Source organism: Magallana gigas, chromosome 5 (genome assembly GCF_963853765.1).
Source record: "Magallana gigas chromosome 5, xbMagGiga1.1, whole genome shotgun sequence".
Taxonomy (NCBI): Eukaryota; Metazoa; Mollusca; class Bivalvia; order Ostreida; family Ostreidae; genus Magallana; species Magallana gigas.
In genome coordinates, this window is record NC_088857.1 from 38615251 (window position 1) to 38634010 (window position 18760).

The 18760-nt window shown below is 33.5% G+C and overlaps 1 long non-coding RNA gene across 1 annotated transcript in view; it reads left to right on the forward strand.

Annotated features, from left to right (window-relative positions):
* The window catches only part of LOC117680773 (uncharacterized), a 15663-nt gene extending 11120 nt beyond the window's left edge, over positions 1-4543 (forward strand). Inside the window, exon 2 of the long non-coding RNA XR_004595698.2 lies at positions 4285-4543. This is a non-coding gene — a long non-coding RNA (uncharacterized lncRNA). The remainder of the gene's footprint in view (positions 1-4284) is intronic.
* The last annotated feature ends 14217 nt before the right edge of the window (positions 4544-18760 follow it).

Consider the following 18760-nt stretch of genomic DNA (forward strand, 5'->3'; position numbering starts at 1 on the left):
ACAAGTAGTTTCTATAGATATTATAAAATATTGCTTTCAACAAGTTGTACTGAACAATTTCAGCCTGAATTTTATTTATAGATATTTGTATTGCTTTTTCGTTTGCTCACTTTTTAAGATTTGAAATGTAAGAAATTTGTTAAGTCGTACCTTAAAAAAGATCATCAGAAAATTATCTCCCTTGTGCCGAACAATATTTCAACCAATGAAACAAATGTAAATTTTCACATCATGTATTTTCTACCAATCACAAAGGAGAGGAAGTGCGAAACCCGGAGACTGTAAATTATTTCAACTCTTTATACCGTCTTCCAAGGAAGACGGTAATGAAAACTGTTCGTTTTTCTTGCATTGTTTTATCGATATATGAACATTTTTTCTGTTGTTTTATCAACCCTGGATGACTAAATATACTGTTGTTTGAGTTTAAACCCGTATTTTATCGAACAAATATGCCGACTTCAGAAAATTGTTTGCTTCATGAAATTAGTCAAATGTGTAACACATTTTGCATATAAATGCACAGCATATGTAGCAAAACGACAATTAATCAAAGCACTATTGTTATAAGAAACATATTCTGTTAAGTAACATGGGACAGGGTGAAATAAAGAAGACAAACTTTAAGCGAGTCAAGTGGGCAATTTCATAGGGTTATGGTTAATTCGACCCATGTTCAAAGAGATTTTAGTCCACCAGTCATTGGGTGGAAGCGTAATCAACCAAATTTCAGGAAGAACCGGGAAAGAATTTCAACAACTAAGTGTATCTCAAGAACCCGGGGACGTATTCATAAGTAGGAAGGCATGGGCGGATCTTGGGAAGGAGGGTCAGAGAGCCGGAAGGAGATCCTACCCCCTAAAAAAAAAACAAAGAAGATGGGGGAATAAGATGGCGCAAATGCCCATTCGGTTTAGTAGTGAAATACAATTTTGAATTTATTTTTCCCCAATTAAATCTATTCAAATATATTATAATACAACTTTGCAAAAGCAAAATTTCCAACTATAGTCAGTTTTTAATATATTTAACAAAAAATAAGAAGAAAAGATATTGTCAGAAATTTTGGTGGTATCGAACCCGTAACATTAAAACCCTAGATATATAAGGTTAGCTTATTCTAACCACTGAGCCATTTCAGACACAACAAATTGGGCTTTTTAAATATTATGTGTGACTTAGGCCACGAACTACCGGACTTGTATTATTTTTTCAAGACGTTCAATTGTTAGGATACAAAATGATAATTTTAATGTATAGTGGGTCATCTCTCCACGTTTTTGTTGATTGAAAACGGTTTGTTTTCCAATAGACCTTAATTAGATTATGAGAAAAACATGGAGCACAGACCCACTCTATAAAAGAAAATGCCTTGAAGTTCTAAAAAATGACAGTATTTGCAGGTTTTGATACGTATACGCCTGTTTGAGTCAACATATTCCAAGTATTGAACATACCTACAGGTTAAAAATCAATGATTCGTTAAATATATATTGTTTTAAATGATTTAAAAAAAAACCATCAGATTTATTGATACTTTAATTTTTCAGTAGTCTGTCCGATCGCGTATGGGCATTTTACACGCCTTATCCACCCATCTTCTTTACTAAATTCATTTAGTAAAATTCCGAAAAATAGGCCTCAGAACCCACCCCTCTAGAAAACAAAATTACCCCTTAGACTCCCTATCCCTGTGGAAAATTTTTCTAGTTCTGCGCATGGTAAGAGGCAACTATCATGCATGTGAAATGTTCTTTCTCGCCTTCTTCCCTGTCCTAATCGTTAAGTGTCTTTGATTAGGACTCTCCAATTGACATTCTGTTTATCTAACTTATCCTTGGATTTAAATGGCTCTGCAGATTTACTTTCCTATATTTACATTCCCTTGTATTTGTATTTCTTCTATTTCATTAGAAAATCGACTGTGATTCATATAGAAACCGACAAAACTGAAATCCACATTATCCAGGTCTAGCCAGTTTCAAAACGTTGTGTTCATGTCTGCATGGATATGTATGAACGCATTCCTCTAACTTTTAAAAACTGTGTCAAGTGCTTTACTTAGATAAAACTTCATGTAAAATAATGTTACATCGTTCAGACAGTGCAACATATCTTGTGAAACGATTTCACAACGTTTCCGCAATATTCACGGGTCACAATGTTATCTATCAGTGTAATTAGAACTTTGTACTTCCTGGACGACACAGTAGAAACCTGTGTATTCCTGCCAAATAAGTAGGACTCGCCTTGTCAGTACACCAAAAAAATGTTTCTATCATGTAAAAACTATAGCTTGATTAGATAACGTGATGATTAGATATTATATAAAATAAAACACCCTTTTTTACTAATATCTTTTCTGCATACACAAACACATGCGAGTATGTTTTTAATACGCACAGAATTTCATAATTTTGAATTTACAATGAGAAAACTCCAACCACATCCCACCGATCCGCGGATTATTGTGTTCCAAAGGTTTATATGATATCAAATATATAGCTATCATTTGAGTCCTATGCCTACAATATATTCCACAAACGTTTAATATAATAAAGGAAGTTTTCTAAAAATTAAAAATACTTTAAACTTTTTGGGAAAAAACTTCCTCATAACTACAGAAAAGTAGGTCTTTAACTTCCTGCGTCACCTTTCAATGTCAGTTTTTACAAGAGGCCCAGGGGCCACATCGCTCACCTGAGCAACAATTGCCTTAATTCTGATCAAATGAGCATTACAGTATCAAAATATCTTGACAACTAAGTACAGTAGATCTTGCTAAAAAATAAAAATGAAAATCTGCCAATTTTTATCCACCTCTTTTTTTTTGGTGGTAAATACCAAGCCCCATTTGTTGTTGTACCTGTGAGAAGATTTTTCTCTATTCCTATGTACCCACCCCCCCCCCCCCTATTTTGTGGCCCCACTTTTCTCTAGGGAATCATGATTTTACCAAACTTAAATCTGCATAACCTGTGCTTTCACACTAAGTACTGATTTTTGGACCGAAAACTTTCCCAGAATATTTTTAAAGATTTTCTCTATAAATTCCTATGTAAAAATTCAAACCGCAAGTTTAAGTTTTCTGGCCAAATAGTCTTTAAACAGAAGATGTTTAAAGATTTTCTCTATAAATCTACGTAAAAATTCATCCCCCATCGTGGCCTCACCCTACCCCTGGACTATTACTTAAACAAACTTGAATTTATACGATCTGGGGATGCTTCCACTCAAATTTTGGCTTTTTTGGCCTAATAGTTTTGAGAAGAAGATTTTTAAAGATTTTCTTAATATATAAAAATTTATCCCCCATTGTGGCCCCGACCTACCCCCTGGGACCATGATTTGAACAAACTTGAATCTACAATATCTGATGATGGCTACACGCCAATTTGAGCTTTCTTGGCCTGATAGTTTTTGAGAAGAAGATTTTTAAAGATTTTCTCTATATATTCCTATGTAAAACTTGATCCCCCTCTTGTGGCCACTCCCTACCCTCGGGGACCATGATTTGAACAAACTTGAATCTACACTACCTGAGGATGCCTCCACACAAGTTTAAGCTTTTCAGGCCGGATAGTTTTTGAGAAGAAGATTTTTGAAAAATACCAACAAATTTTCAATAATTCTCAATTATCTCCCCTTTATAGAGGCCGTGGCCCTTCATTTGAACAAACTTGAATCCCCTTCACCAAGTGGTGCTTTGTGCCAAATTTGGTTGAAATCTGCCCAGCGGTTCTTGAGAAGAAGATGAAAATGTTAAAAGTTTACAACAACGACGACGACAACGACGGCAACGACGCCAACGACGACAACGACAGACAACGGACAAATTGTGATCAGAAAAGCTCACTTGAGCCTTTGGCTCAGGTGAGCTAAAACCGGAATCATACTTAGTTGTACACTAGGAACACATACTACGTGTACATGCACTTGAAAACAATAAGTAGCAATGTCAATAATTTACGAAATAAAAAGACTCACTTTAAAGTTTTCTCTGCTGGTTATCTTTAGGGTATGATATAAGTTCGCCAACATTTAAGGCATTTGTTTATTGACAGCATTTCATGTCTACATATATTTTTTTTCAAATTTCTACTGAAAAGAAACAATTCTTTTAAAAAATGTAGTGAAACTTTGGTTAAATACCGCATGTGAAATGTCCTTTGCTACATTGCTACCGTATGATACAAGCACATGTAAACGGTGTTGATACATTTTTTGCTGGCTGGATAATGCAAGAGCAATAACTCGCTTAAACTCTATGCTTTATGGATGCAGATGAAATGATGGGGAAGAAATGAACACGTAGACAAGTCACAAGAAAGACCAGCATGAGGGTCTCTGGTGGCGGTCTCATAAGCTGACCAGCACGAAGAGGACTGTAAATAAAAGTCATTTAAGGAGGATGTCCGGCCGTCTTATACATTTCAGGACCAAAATGTAAACATTTCTTGAACTGGCTTTTTCATGTCAAATTCTGACCAAAACTGTTGCCAAAAGTTGTCAAAAGATAAAAAGCAATAAACATGAGGTTTAACATGTTGTTTTGTATTCAGATTACGCATACAAGGACAGAACAAAGCATCTATAATCACTTCAAACTGCGCAGCCGCAGACTTCAATTGAAAATATAAAAAATCTGAAAAAATATGAAAGGAGATTATTTGTGTCCACTTTACAACCATTTGTTGAGAAATGGAGTTCTCCAATATTAAAGGGCATTGTTTTGTACTTATGCATGATATTTGCATACAAATACAACACGTAAAACATCATGCATGTATTTATTGATTTTAATCTTTTGAAAACATTCATATAAGCCATTTTCGTAAGTAAAAAAAATTACTTATTAAAGTTTCGCAAATAAACGCTGATCTTTCGCTATATAATGCGTAACTTTGGCGAATAAACTAGAGGTTTTCGAGAATAAACGCGTAACTTTCGCGTTAAATTTTTCACTTACGAGATATATGTACAAAAAGTGCATTTCCAATTAATATCAGTTCAATATCGCATGCTTTAAAAAAAATTAGCTATTGATGAAAACAGATTATAATGTCGCTATTTTAATTCTTTTGACAGTTTTACCTATAGAAGTATATAATAAAAGATATATGCATGGTTAAACCATTGATACTTATAATCATATATGTTCCACAGTGATGATATCTAAATATTTGCACGTGCTTTTAAAATTTTTAAAAAAGTTAATCGTTGAGATAAAATGATATGTGACTTTGTCTTTATACATGTACAAATATATAGATATAATGCATATACAGAAACCAATAAAATAAACGCGAAACCTTCGCAATAAAATGCGAAACTTTAACATAAATATTGTCATATCATACAAGAACCCTTATGAAGAATAATGATTAATTAAAAATTAAAATAGATACAAATTATTCATTATTAATATTATATCATTTGTTTTACGTTGAATTATCAAAACAAAATTATCTTTTTATATATTTAAGGAATAAGGATCATTCTTTGGGTATTATGAGGTGATAATTTCTGTCGGGGCGTGATCAAATCCAATAAAGCCTTTAAATGGCTTAATGATAGATTTGATCACGCCCCGACCGAAATTATCATCACATTATATTCAAAGAATGATTCCTTATTACTTATATTTACATAATTTAAAGCCATTGTACGATTAAATATTTAAATATAAAAAAGCAAACCCCGCTGGCGCCCCAATTATACGTCTTTTGAAGTTATGGGTTATATAATACAAAATCGATACGTAGTGTTATCACAGACAAAGACATTGGAAAATGTAAATATATAGCTATAAATATATCGTACAAAACTCCATAAAACTCTTCGATAAAATGTTCAAGTAGATAAGGAGGCATAGCATCAATTTTCATTAGTTCGCCGACCCTGTTTTCGAACAGGCATTCATGAATTATCTTTTTTTTTCTAAGATAATATAAATTCAAACATTGGACACATGTGATAAATTGAGAGGACAAATTTATGTTATCTTTTGAACAATAGCTTAAAAAATGTATATATTAAACTTATTTTAATTCATAGGTTGACGTATTTTTCTAAAAATAAAGCCGTCATAGTAGACGCTAATTTATGTCGCGGGCATATAACATATATAACCTTTTAACAATGATAGCCTTTCAATTTACAATAATATTGAATAAAACATTTTTATTTCGAATTAAAATTGTTATAATGCAAATATTGATGCATTATTTTCTATAATACAAGCTCATAAGAATATAAGAAGCGCGATGCATTATGTCTTTTGAAAATCAGCAGGCATGTTCACGAAGTTATCTTAGGACTATGGTTCGTCCCAAGTACATCATAGAATACGTCTTAGTCTTAATTAAGTCTGTTTTTTGAAGCTCTCCTAAATTTAGGAACCCCCATTACTTTGTCCTAACTTTAGGACATCACTTACCTTGTCCTAAGACCATCCTAAGGTTTTGGGAATGTTAGGACTGTTTTGAAGATTTTTCTTAAGACCGGTAGTATAAAGCCATATTTTCTACAGTTCCACCATTTCCGACAAACCTCAAATTCCCAATCCGGGAGGAGGAGGGGATAGTCATATTCGATCATGTATGTTCATTTTAACAAAATTATGTGGAGAGAGACCCCAAACTCTCATCCCCCTCCCTTCTCCGTTGCCTTAAGGCAATTTTTTTTTAAAGCAAATACTGTCTCTGTTTGGCAAATGAAAATTATTTCAACTTATTTTTAATATCTACAATGTACACTACATGAGATACATTTTTTGTTTTGATTCTTTTGTAAATTTTTCAAATATCCTTGGCTAAAAAGTAAAGAAGATGGGCGGATAAGGCGTGTAAAATGCCCATACACGGTCGGACAAGCTACTGAAAAATTAAAATATCAATAAATCTGATATATTTTTAAAAAAAAATCATTTTAAACTATATACATTTAAAATATTGATTTTAACCTATAAACATGCTCAATACTTGGAATATGTTGACTCAAACAGGTGTATACGTTTCAAAACCTGCAAATCCTGTCATTTTTTTTAGAACTTCAATGTATTTTCTTTTATAGAGTGGGTCTGTGCTCCATATTTTTCTCATAGTCTAAATAAGGTCTATTGGAAAACAAACCGATTTCAATCAACAAAAACGTGGAGAGATTACCAACCACATTAAATCCAACAATTAAACTTTTTGAAAAAATAATACAAGTCCGTAAATTCGTGGTCAAAGTCATAAATAATATTTAAACAGCCTACTTTGTTGTGTCTGAAATGGCACAGTGGTTAGAGTACCTGATATAAGCTAACCTTATATATCTAGGGTTTTTATGTTATGGGTTCGATACCGCAAAAATTTCTGGCAATATTGTTTTACTTATCTATTATTTTTATTTTATTTTTAGAAATGGTGCTTTTGCAAACTTGTATTATAATATATTTGAATAAATTTAATTGGAAAAAAATAAATTCAAAATTGTATTTCACTACTAAACTGAATGGGCATTTGCGCCATCTTATTCCCCCATCTTCTTTACATCGGCTAATTTTTATCACTTCATTCTGAAACAAATAATCTTGAAAAAATTCGTAATGTTAAAAAAAACTGTATTTATGTATTTTCGAGGTATATTTTGACTTATTTCTCCTTTAATATGTTCGTGTATTCTATATTTTGCAGATTAAAGGGAAAATGGTTGTGTTTGTACGTGTGTTTATCCTACATGTAACGTTAAATTCTAAGACAAGCGCGTGTTTATGTATTCCATGTACTAGAATGACAAGATTATCAAATGTTAATATACACTCAAAGAATGCACGCGTGTTGTTTAAATAATTATTTGCTTTGTAAGCCAATTCTGTCCTGGGGCCCGTTTCATAAAGCATACTTAGGACTAAGTTATATCTTAGGAAAGAACTTTTTCCTAAGTTCATTACTTATCCGTTTCACTATTTTTGTCTGATCTTATGAAATTCCTAAGTTATGTCTTAACTTTAAATCAGGTTAATCGATGTCTTAGGAACAAACTTAACATTGCGACTGTTTATTTTATAATGACGTTTAGAAAAAACGAATCATGATGACTTGTTCACTTTACTTGTTAACTGGAAACTTTAGAACTATCAAAATAAACATATATTTCTTCAATTAATTTCTTTGTGTAGAATTTTAATTTTATCATTTTTTAAAGATTATCTGGTCGCACGCGCAGATGGGTATCGAATATTGTTAAAGCTAGTGCACTAATGATGATGAAATTAGTCATGCCCCAGAATCACTGATATCTTAGATAGTTTGATAAAAACAGGAATAAATACTAAATAAAACTCAATTACAGATGTCCTATCCCTCCACCAAATAAGCTTTTCTTTTACGAAAGAAATTCTAGGTGTTTTCTTTGCGGTGGGATGAGGGGTTGTTTATTTCAGTTTTTGTTAACGTTGGGAGGGGTAGGAGTAACCGGCAAATGGTTTAGGTATGTCGATGCTAAATCATCCTTAGGAATACTGTTTCATTAAAAAAATTGTTGCCTTTTATCCTCGCTTCCTCTTTAAGCCAAGATGCATTTACTAGTATTTGCAATGTTTCCTTTTGTTTAAAAAACCCTATTCTTATACCAACCATTACAAGAAAACACGCGTTAAATTCAACTTAGTTTAAAAGTTCCACATCTTTCCATTCTAAATCCTACTTGTCACTGCATGTGTATTCCATTTTGAAATATACGTAAGATATAGTAAAATCATAATATTTGGATATCTCAGTGGGCATTTTTAATTTAGGATTAAGCATATCTGTATATGCTAACACGGACTATTTATAATGGCCCAACTAGACAAAAAAATGCACTCAATCGTTTGACCAATGTTTTCAAATGATTCATGCTTTCAAGAATTATATGTACATGTAGCAAAAAACAAGAAAGATACTGCGATCTCTCAAATTCAAAAAAATCCGTTTTCAAAGAGTACACATACAGTTTTATTACGTTATTTTTATCTAATCGTGAAGGTAAAATATTATACAAAATTTCAGTACATGCACATAGGCACTACACTATTTGCACTCTATTTACACGTTTTAACCTTTTTTTCTAATTTGTTTCTAGGTGAATAAGGTAATGTGTCTTTACGTTAACTTAGAAAGTTTACACCCACGCCATATTGAAAAAAAATTACATGATCGATATAAGTTTGACGAAAAAAAAACCGAAATGATTTAAAAGTGGCTTACAATGTATCTGAAGATAAGATTTTATAGTCAACTGCCTTACGCTAAGAAAGTTTTGTGAAACAACTATGACAAATCTTAGGAACTTCCTAAGTTATAACTTTAGCATATCTTAAGTTCTATATCTTAGGAAACATCCTAGGAAATCTTTGTGAAACGGGACCCTGATACATATTTTCTTAAAAAAAAAACACAGTCATTTGGAGATCGAAAGGGGCGGGGGTGCTTTATTTTTTCTTTTGTTTTTTGGTTTTGTTTTTTTTAATCTAAATTGTTATCGGACACTGATATATATTTAAGTATTTGTAAATTTAAAAAATGTATACATTAAAATTACTGGTTTTAGGCATATTGTGTAAACTACCGACACGCACACTTTTCTCTGGCAAACTGTTTAATGATTTATCACCACAAAAATCTCTCAAAATCGATCTGTATGAATAAATATGAAAAATAAGAATGGTTGTAGAAGGTTAGGATATCCTAACTTAAGACGTTCCTTAGCTACCGTCAATCTACATCTTAAGACGTGTCCTAAGTTGATCTTAGGATGTTCCTAACTTTCTTCCTAAGTCATATCTTAGGAACACACTCAGGTCATATCTTAGGAAAGTTTCGTGAACATGCCTGTAGTACTATATGTAAGAATGTAAAGATTTCCCACGTTTGAATTCATATTAATTTCTATGAAGTTTTATCAGACTTATTTATATCTAAACATTAAAAAATGATTTATTTTGTTTATAACTAAAATGTGTTTAATTTTAGTCATTGTGCTTCATAAGAGTTCTTGAATGATCAAAATGACAATTTTTTATATTAACGTTTCGCGTTAATACGCGTAAGTAACGCGTTTATTCGTGAAAGTTACGCGTTATATCGCGGAACTTACGCGTTTATTTACATAGTAACGCGTTTATTCGCAAAAGCTTCGCGTTTATTCGCGAAAGTCACGCGTTTATTCGCGAAAGTTACGCGTTATATCGCGTTAAAAATACATGTATTTTTTTTTTACTTACGAAAATGAGCTCATTCGGCTTTCGTAAAATCTTTTAATTCAAAACATGCAGAAAAGTGTATGTATACAATGCTGTGCTTCTAATGCAACATCATTACCACAAAGTATGTATAATTCTGTGATATTCCAATAATGACAGCTACATATTTTCAATGCGGTGTATACAAAACTATCAATGATGATGTCATTCGAGTAGGAACCCATTTTAATTATAAAATCATCTTGAAAAAAATCGACAGTTTGAGGCTCAAGGACCAGACAACATCTGCGGAAGCACCCAAAACAGCCATCGATACGGTAGCCTGATTAGAAAAAAAGAAAGTACCATCAGCCTTAAAGAAAGGACATATCGGAAAGCTACCAAAACAGGAAAACCTTACGATTTCTTACAATTATAGATGCTTCTATCTGTTTCAGAAAAAGTGACTAACAGTCATACTACAGTGACTTAGAGCAGCAGGTTCCAGATTTCGCGACAATTGAGCATGATTCAAAGAAAACAGATCATGCACTGCAAATTAATTAAAACATTCTGAATTATTCAAGTCACCACTCCATGTCGCCTTCGTTGATTTTGAGAAAGCATTTGACAGCCTTGTCAGAGAAACGCTTTGCAATATAATGAACTGAAGCACTGTGGCATTCCAGACAAATTCATAAACATCATCAGAAATACTTTCACTGATCGCGTTTTACACAAAGAACAACCTACAGAAAGCTTCGACATTGCCACAGGGATAAGACAAGGATACGTTCTTTCACTTTTGCTGTTCCTCTTAGCATTTGCTTTGATCACATCAAGCCACCCTCAGTAGGTACGACGGAATCTAGTGAATCCTATATCTCACAGCTCAGCTTGATGACCTGGCTTTCACAGATGACATTGCCGTACACATCAGACAGCTATCAATAGAGACAGAAATTGATGCAGAAAAAATTGCTGAAGTAGACAGACTTTAGCTAGTACAAGACAGAACGAGGTGAAGGGATATTGTCAGTGACCTAACTTTGCAAAGTCCAAGTTTTGGTTAATAATCAGTTAAAGACATTACGTCCGCCATGTTGCCATCTTTTGTACGCTGTCGTCTGAAGAAATTTAAACGGCATTCACGTGACGCGTCTTATCCAATGACATAACGTCTTCCAATGACTAGTCAAAGGGGAAAGGCCACACCAATATAATTTCTTGTTCATCGGACATTCAATGAAAAAATTACGAGCGGGCGAGCGATGATATAATAAAATTATTATTGTTTGTAGCCAACATTGTTATGGCGGTACATCAATGAATTTATCGGACGGTTATATCTTTTCTACTTGTTTCTAATTTATAAATTAAAACTATTTAAAATACGAAAAATAGAGCGGAAATAGAACAGAAAATGGCACAGAATTTCCTGGATGCAGGAAATTAATAATGATATTATTTGTATAGTTTTATTTTGGTGTGGCCAAGCGTGAAATATATATAACCATGCCTTACAAATTTCATTGATTCGTAGTTAAATCATAAAGACACTTGAATTAAAAATGTGACGAAATCAAAATATCTGAAACAGCCTCAGAGTAGTGAATATGAACTTTATCCATCGTCTTTGTTTTGAAGTTTGCAATGATTTTGACAACACTCTCTGTCTTCTGTTGGTTAATTTAAAAAATTGCGGACTTTTTTTTTTATATGTTTCGATCAGATGAAGGTGAACGCGAGTAGATTATTGAGTGTCGAAGAGACCCTTTCGAAACATGCATTTATGTCAATATCAAAATGCAATGGTATATACATCTCTTTGGAACCTTGTGGATTACTCTTGTAAAGAGATGTGCCATTTGTGGTTTTTATCCCCAACATAAAATCTACTATGCAGAAGTTCAAAAGTAGGAAGTTACTGATGAAAAATTAAAAGAAAGATGGGTTGTCCTACTTTGATCGCTTTAATGAGAGTTATCTTTCTTTTTATTCATTGGCCTTAGAATACAATTCACAAATAGGACAGGAGTGTTTGATAACAAGGGTATACTTATTAAATATAATCATATCTTTTAAAAAAACCACAATTCCAAGTTTTAGGAAAGATGTCTATGTAAAGAGTGTTAACTTTGATAAACCTTTATTAATTCAAATATAAAATAGACGTAAGATACTTGTATCAACGTTTAAAATGTTTAAAATAACACCATTAACTATTTGTAGCCCCAGTTTTTAGTTTATACCATACATTATTAAATTACATGCATATTATATAATCTAAAATAATAACAGAATTCGTCGCGATGGAGTTAGTGAAACCTGTATTCGATAAGACTTTACTAAACGATAAAAAAGTTCCGTACATTTTACATTGATAGGAATAGCTTTTAATAAATGTCGCTATTGATTTTTCGCAGTCAGAGTGACTTTATCCATGAAGGGAATCTTGTATATATGCATAGCAAAGCCTGTAATTGACAACTCCACGGCCATACTCTGGCGAGAATAAACTGTATACATGCTTTTATTCATGATTATAAAGTCGTTATTTTTGTCCCTGGGGTGTGACAACTCTCCGTGCTGTCTGCGGATTTATCGTTGATGATAAGAAAACTTTGCAACAACTGCATGCACGTTTTTGTTGTCAATTGATCGACTGTCTAAAACATCTAATTTTAGTCCCGATAAGTCTTTGAAGATCACAAAAAATCCTATGCAATAAAGAAATTATATTTCGTTTCATCAGCTATACTGTTACATGAATAGGACAACGTGATTGTGTGTGAATACAATATATAAATTATATAGATAAATCAAGGAGATCCTTAGTGGATGTAACAATACATATAAAAACTCAAAATCGGTAAATTAAAACACAAAGGATGAGTAAAATATCAGAGTTTTCATTTTCCTCTGATGTTTTACAAAACAAACAGGGTAACGTGACCTGGTAACTGTTTTGATGCACATTTCCGCACCAAATGGTGAATGCATTTTTTTAAAATAAAAATTATCAATATAATGATTACATATATATGAATAACATTATTTATAGTTTGTCACAACATTGTATTTGATTGATCTTTTTGCTTAGTGTGAAATCCAAATAGTGAATGCATTGTCAATTGATTACAGTTATGTATAACTACGTGTATATGAATAACACATTAATTGTATTCAACGATTATAATACGATAGTTTTATATCGTGAAATTTTCAGTGTGAAATTTAAACATTGATCTCCGACTTAGTATGTATTCCTTTCCCCAAGAATTCCGCGTTATCTTTTTAACCTCAGTTACAATCGAGTTTGGATATTTGGTAGAAACTTTATTCTATAGATAAAGAGGCACACATAATAATGTCGGTTGATGTTGAGTTATAGAATGTACTATATGCTACTCCAGTAATACTTTGAAGTGTTGACAAATAGCACAATCTCTATCATGTTGTATTGTCTCCCAAGTTTTTATTTTAAAAAAAATTAGATTTCTTATTGATTTTAAATATCACGAACATAATGCACTTTTGATTAACGTTTACTATTTATTTTCAATTTCAGCTCGCAGTGATAACAGTTTACAATCGGAGAGCTGAAATGTCACCGTTAAGGAGGCTAGGTGTCAACAAATTAACCATCAGATCTACCTATAGTTTTAAGATGTGATTTGATTATGTATAAACTATTATTTAGTAAAGAAAAGATGCATGTATTTCACTTTATGAGTTTTGGAGTTTGCCTATATTTTTTTTTATATAGAACTCTCCTTCTAAAGGAGATCAATACAGTCTAAAAATGGCCACGACCATCAAGCCCTCTGAAAGGGACTTGGACACGATTTTAGATCAAAATTTTCTTCTTCTTTTTTATGTATAAAATGGTTTATTTGCTCATTTCGAATGATTGACCAAAATTTGAATTTTAAAAGTCAACTTATAAGAGAGATACAGACGAAAGAAATCATTATTATGTAAACAAAGCTCGAGTCTTATATTTCTTGAAAAATAATGTAAAGTATGGAATTACCATTTTTTTAGCAAATGGCTCATGGCAAACAAGGTAAACTGATTCAATGTGTTCATAGATAATATGATAAACAAAAAAAAGCAACATTTGATTGAGTCTTATACCAATAAAACACATAATTATGTAAACCATAACAAAGCTCGGGCTTTGTTTACAAAACAAAGATTTTCAAGCTCTGTATCTTGCTTATAACTCAATGTTTGGCTTTCAAAATTTGACAAAGCATTAAACGTACCCATATTAACCATTCTAAACATTAAAATTGGAAAAATAAAATCTTAAATTTTGAGCTCAAATCGTGACCAAGTCCCTTTAAGTGTCGATAAAAGCATAGGCATACAAAACGACATAGCTCTCAGCTAAGAGTTAAAAAAAAAAACCCATATCAAAGAAAATATTTTTAAACTGAAGCCTGCTTCCGACATTTATTTGGAATTCGTTGGGGAAAAAAACAACAATTTTATTGTTCTATATTGTTTTTGAATCTTTGAGAGGGGGAGGAAAGACACGGCAATCCAAAAAAAAAAAAAAGATTTAAAAAAATGAACTCGACATAGACGATAGTCTAATATTACCGCCCAAAGCATCCATCTTCATATAAATAATCATTTGTTGATACAAACATTGTGACGGCAGTGGATCATGATCGTTTGTCTGCATGCATTACATAAAATAAACATGGTTGAAAGTAGTCGTTCCGTTATACATGTGTCTTTTACTTATTTAACAAATTTTAATTGTCAATGAGTCCATGATTAATGAATTAGTCATTAACTCACGTCTAGTGTTTGTTCATTTTATATGGCTTTGCGGAAACACCCCTCCCATATTCTTCCATTGAATCACAATGACTCGTATATTTAATTTTTGTTTTGCATGGTCAAAATATTTAGAATTTTTACAAGTACAAACTTGTACTTGTTTTATTTCATTCTTTTCCTTTTCATAATTCTTTCACGCATGAGTAATAGTGATAGGACCAATGCCTCGACTAACGTTACAGTGTAGAAGTCACCAACATTGCAGCCCCCACCCCTCATAAAACTGTTATTTTTCTGCTGCATTTTGTCATGTAAATCATCTCCCGATATTTATTGATTATTTATTTTTTGCACGGGGTTTTCTTTCTCGAACTGAATCATACATATTTACGTGACTTAATAGGGCACTATATATGTCGTGCAATTCATCATACGCATATTATCTTCAAGTAAAGTCTATATGGGTAAGTTTTCTTTATGGTATAAGGGGTATGCATTTGTACTCTATGCTTGAAATGTATTATGAATCTTTCTACTTGTAACAATGGAATTTAAAAAAAGTCTAGAGAAAAATGTGACCGCGTAGTTTTTACGGTGCTAGAGAATTCTTCTGGGTCTGCATCGGTCGTGTGCAGTACGAACCGGGTGAGGGAATGTTGGCGTAAAGGGTATAAGGTATAAGGTTGAGGCACGCTGTGGGCCGTAAGGTAAAAACGAAGGGGGGTAGGTTTGCCGTATTCCCGAAGGTCCACCAGTATACAGTTCCAGAGAAATAAACCAAGTGATGAAGGATTCCGTATTTATTGGACGAGATTCAACGATGGCAACATTAAAACATTTTAACAGACAGACATTGTACAAACAAGTCGGATATGGCCAGTAGTGGCCTCCGGACTCAAGACTCTGGGTGAGTCGGACGTGGCCGAGGCTGGCCGCCGTATTCCAGACTGCCGATTGACAATTGTACATAATTATTTATAAGAATCTGAACAATAAGTATAAATTGACAGGTGATGACATAAGTAAGCTGAGTGAAAGGTTCACAGATATAAAATAATTAAATAAACTCAATGAGTCTTTGATGTCCAAGACATGTAAAGCTGATAATTGCACATTGTTGTTTTAAGAGATTAACAGTCCTTGAGACGTGGCACTCTGTCTCTTTGAAATCACATATAGAGTCCGAAAAGTGTCAATCACAAAATAAACTTGTAACTTAGTAAGAAATAAATTGTGAGAAAATATTACGAAACAGATGTTGAATTTTTAAAGTAAAGTCCAAAATAAAGTTATAATTAAACAGTGAATTTTGCACGGTGATAGTTTCCCACCGCTCCGGGGAAAACACGTCCTCGTGTTTTGAATGGAATATCACATTTCTCCTATGTTCTTTGATTTTCTTACACCGGTGACGGACGTTTGAGGACAGCTGAAGTTTCTACAGTTGACCGTTGTTTCCTGTTGATGAACAGAGAAAAATGTCTGCATAGTTCATGGCGGCTGGCACTTTTGTTGTCCATCGTTGTTACGTTGAGACTGAGTTGATGTTCAATGGGGGAAACTTGCTGGCTGAAGAGGTCCAGGATCTGACTACTGCAAAATATATGCAGCAGCCCCGGGCGTTGTTGTTACCCTTAGGATTCATCCACCAATTGTGACCGCGTAGTTTTTACGGTGCTAGAGAATTCTTCTGGGTCTGCATCGGTCGTGTGCAGTACGAACCGGGTGAGGGAATGTTGGCGTAAAGGGTATAAGGTATAAGGTTGAGGCACGCTGTGGGCCGTAAGGTAAAAACGAAGGGGGGTAGGTTTGCCGTATTCCCGAAGGTCCACCAGTATACAGTTCCAGAGAAATAAACCAAGTGATGAAGGATTCCGTATTTATTGGACGAGATTCAACGATGGCAACATTAAAACATTTTAACAGACAGACATTGTACAAACAAGTCGGATATGGCCAGTAGTGGCCTCCGGACTCAAGACTCTGGGTGAGTCGGACGTGGCCGAGGCTGGCCGCCGTATTCCAGACTGCCGATTGACAATTGTACATAATTATTTATAAGAATCTGAACAATAAGTATAAATTGACAGGTGATGACATAAGTAAGCTGAGTGAAAGGTTCACAGATATAAAATAATTAAATAAACTCAATGAGTCTTTGATGTCCAAGACATGTAAAGCTGATAATTGCACATTGTTGTTTTAAGAGATTAACAGTCCTTGAGACGTGGCACTCTGTCTCTTTGAAATCACATATAGAGTCCGAAAAGTGTCAATCACAAAATAAACTTGTAACTTAGTAAGAAATAAATTGTGAGAAAATATTACGAAACAGATGTTGAATTTTTAAAGTAAAGTCCAAAATAAAGTTATAATTAAACAGTGAATTTTGCACGGTGATTGTGACCGCGTAGTTTTTACGGTGCTAGAGAATTCTTCTGGGTCTGCATCGGTCGTGTGCAGTACGAACCGGGTGAGGGAATGTTGGCGTAAAGGGTATAAGGTATAAGGTTGAGGCACGCTGTGGGCCGTAAGGTAAAAACGAAGGGGGGTAGGTTTGCCGTATTCCCGAAGGTCCACCAGTATACAGTTCCAGAGAAATAAACCAAGTGATGAAGGATTCCGTATTTATTGGACGAGATTCAACGATGGCAACATTAAAACATTTTAACAGACAGACATTGTACAAACAAGTCGGATATGGCCAGTAGTGGCCTCCGGACTCAAGACTCTGGGTGAGTCGGACGTGGCCGAGGCTGGCCGCCGTATTCCAGACTGCCGATTGACAATTGTACATAATTATTTATAAGAATCTGAACAATAAGTATAAATTGACAGGTGATGACATAAGTAAGCTGAGTGAAAGGTTCACAGATATAAAATAATTAAATAAACTCAATGAGTCTTTGATGTCCAAGACATGTAAAGCTGATAATTGCACATTGTTGTTTTAAGAGATTAACAGTCCTTGAGACGTGGCACTCTGTCTCTTTGAAATCACATATAGAGTCCGAAAAGTGTCAATCACAAAATAAACTTGTAACTTAGTAAGAAATAAATTGTGAGAAAATATTACGAAACAGATGTTGAATTTTTAAAGTAAAGTCCAAAATAAAGTTATAATTAAACAGTGAATTTTGCACGGTGATAAAAAACTTAAAGATGCCAAAATGCACACTTTATGGAATATAGACGATTTTAACAAATCTATTTCAACTTAATCAAAACCTCACAAAATACAGGAGTTTTTGGAGTGTTCATAAGATACAATTATTTCATGCTAAATAGACCCCCCACAACCCCCATCCCCACCCCCTAAAATAAAAAAATAATTACCCCCCACCCCCCCAAAAAAAATTAATTAAAAAAAGAATTAAAAACACCAAAACACACAAATCTGTGATGAAAACAAATTTCTGAAAATGGACTGAGTTAAATGAACGTCATAATCGCAGTCACTCTCATGACTAAGGATGCATTCGTGATTGTCCTAATTTGAGGAATGAAATCAATTGTATCTTCACTATAATTGACTCTTGGGATAGATTTACCAACTTAAATATAGGCTGAATCTATAGAAAGCAGAAGGACTAGTATATTCTTCTTCCTAGTATTCATTTGTCCTTCGTTCACCCCTATTAGCCAAGCTAGCCCTTCATTACCGGCCAGAGCGTCTGTTTAAATGCTACACTGGTGCTCTTAAAATAGTTCCAGTATCGCCTATGTTTGATAAATCACTCGAATTTAGCAGCT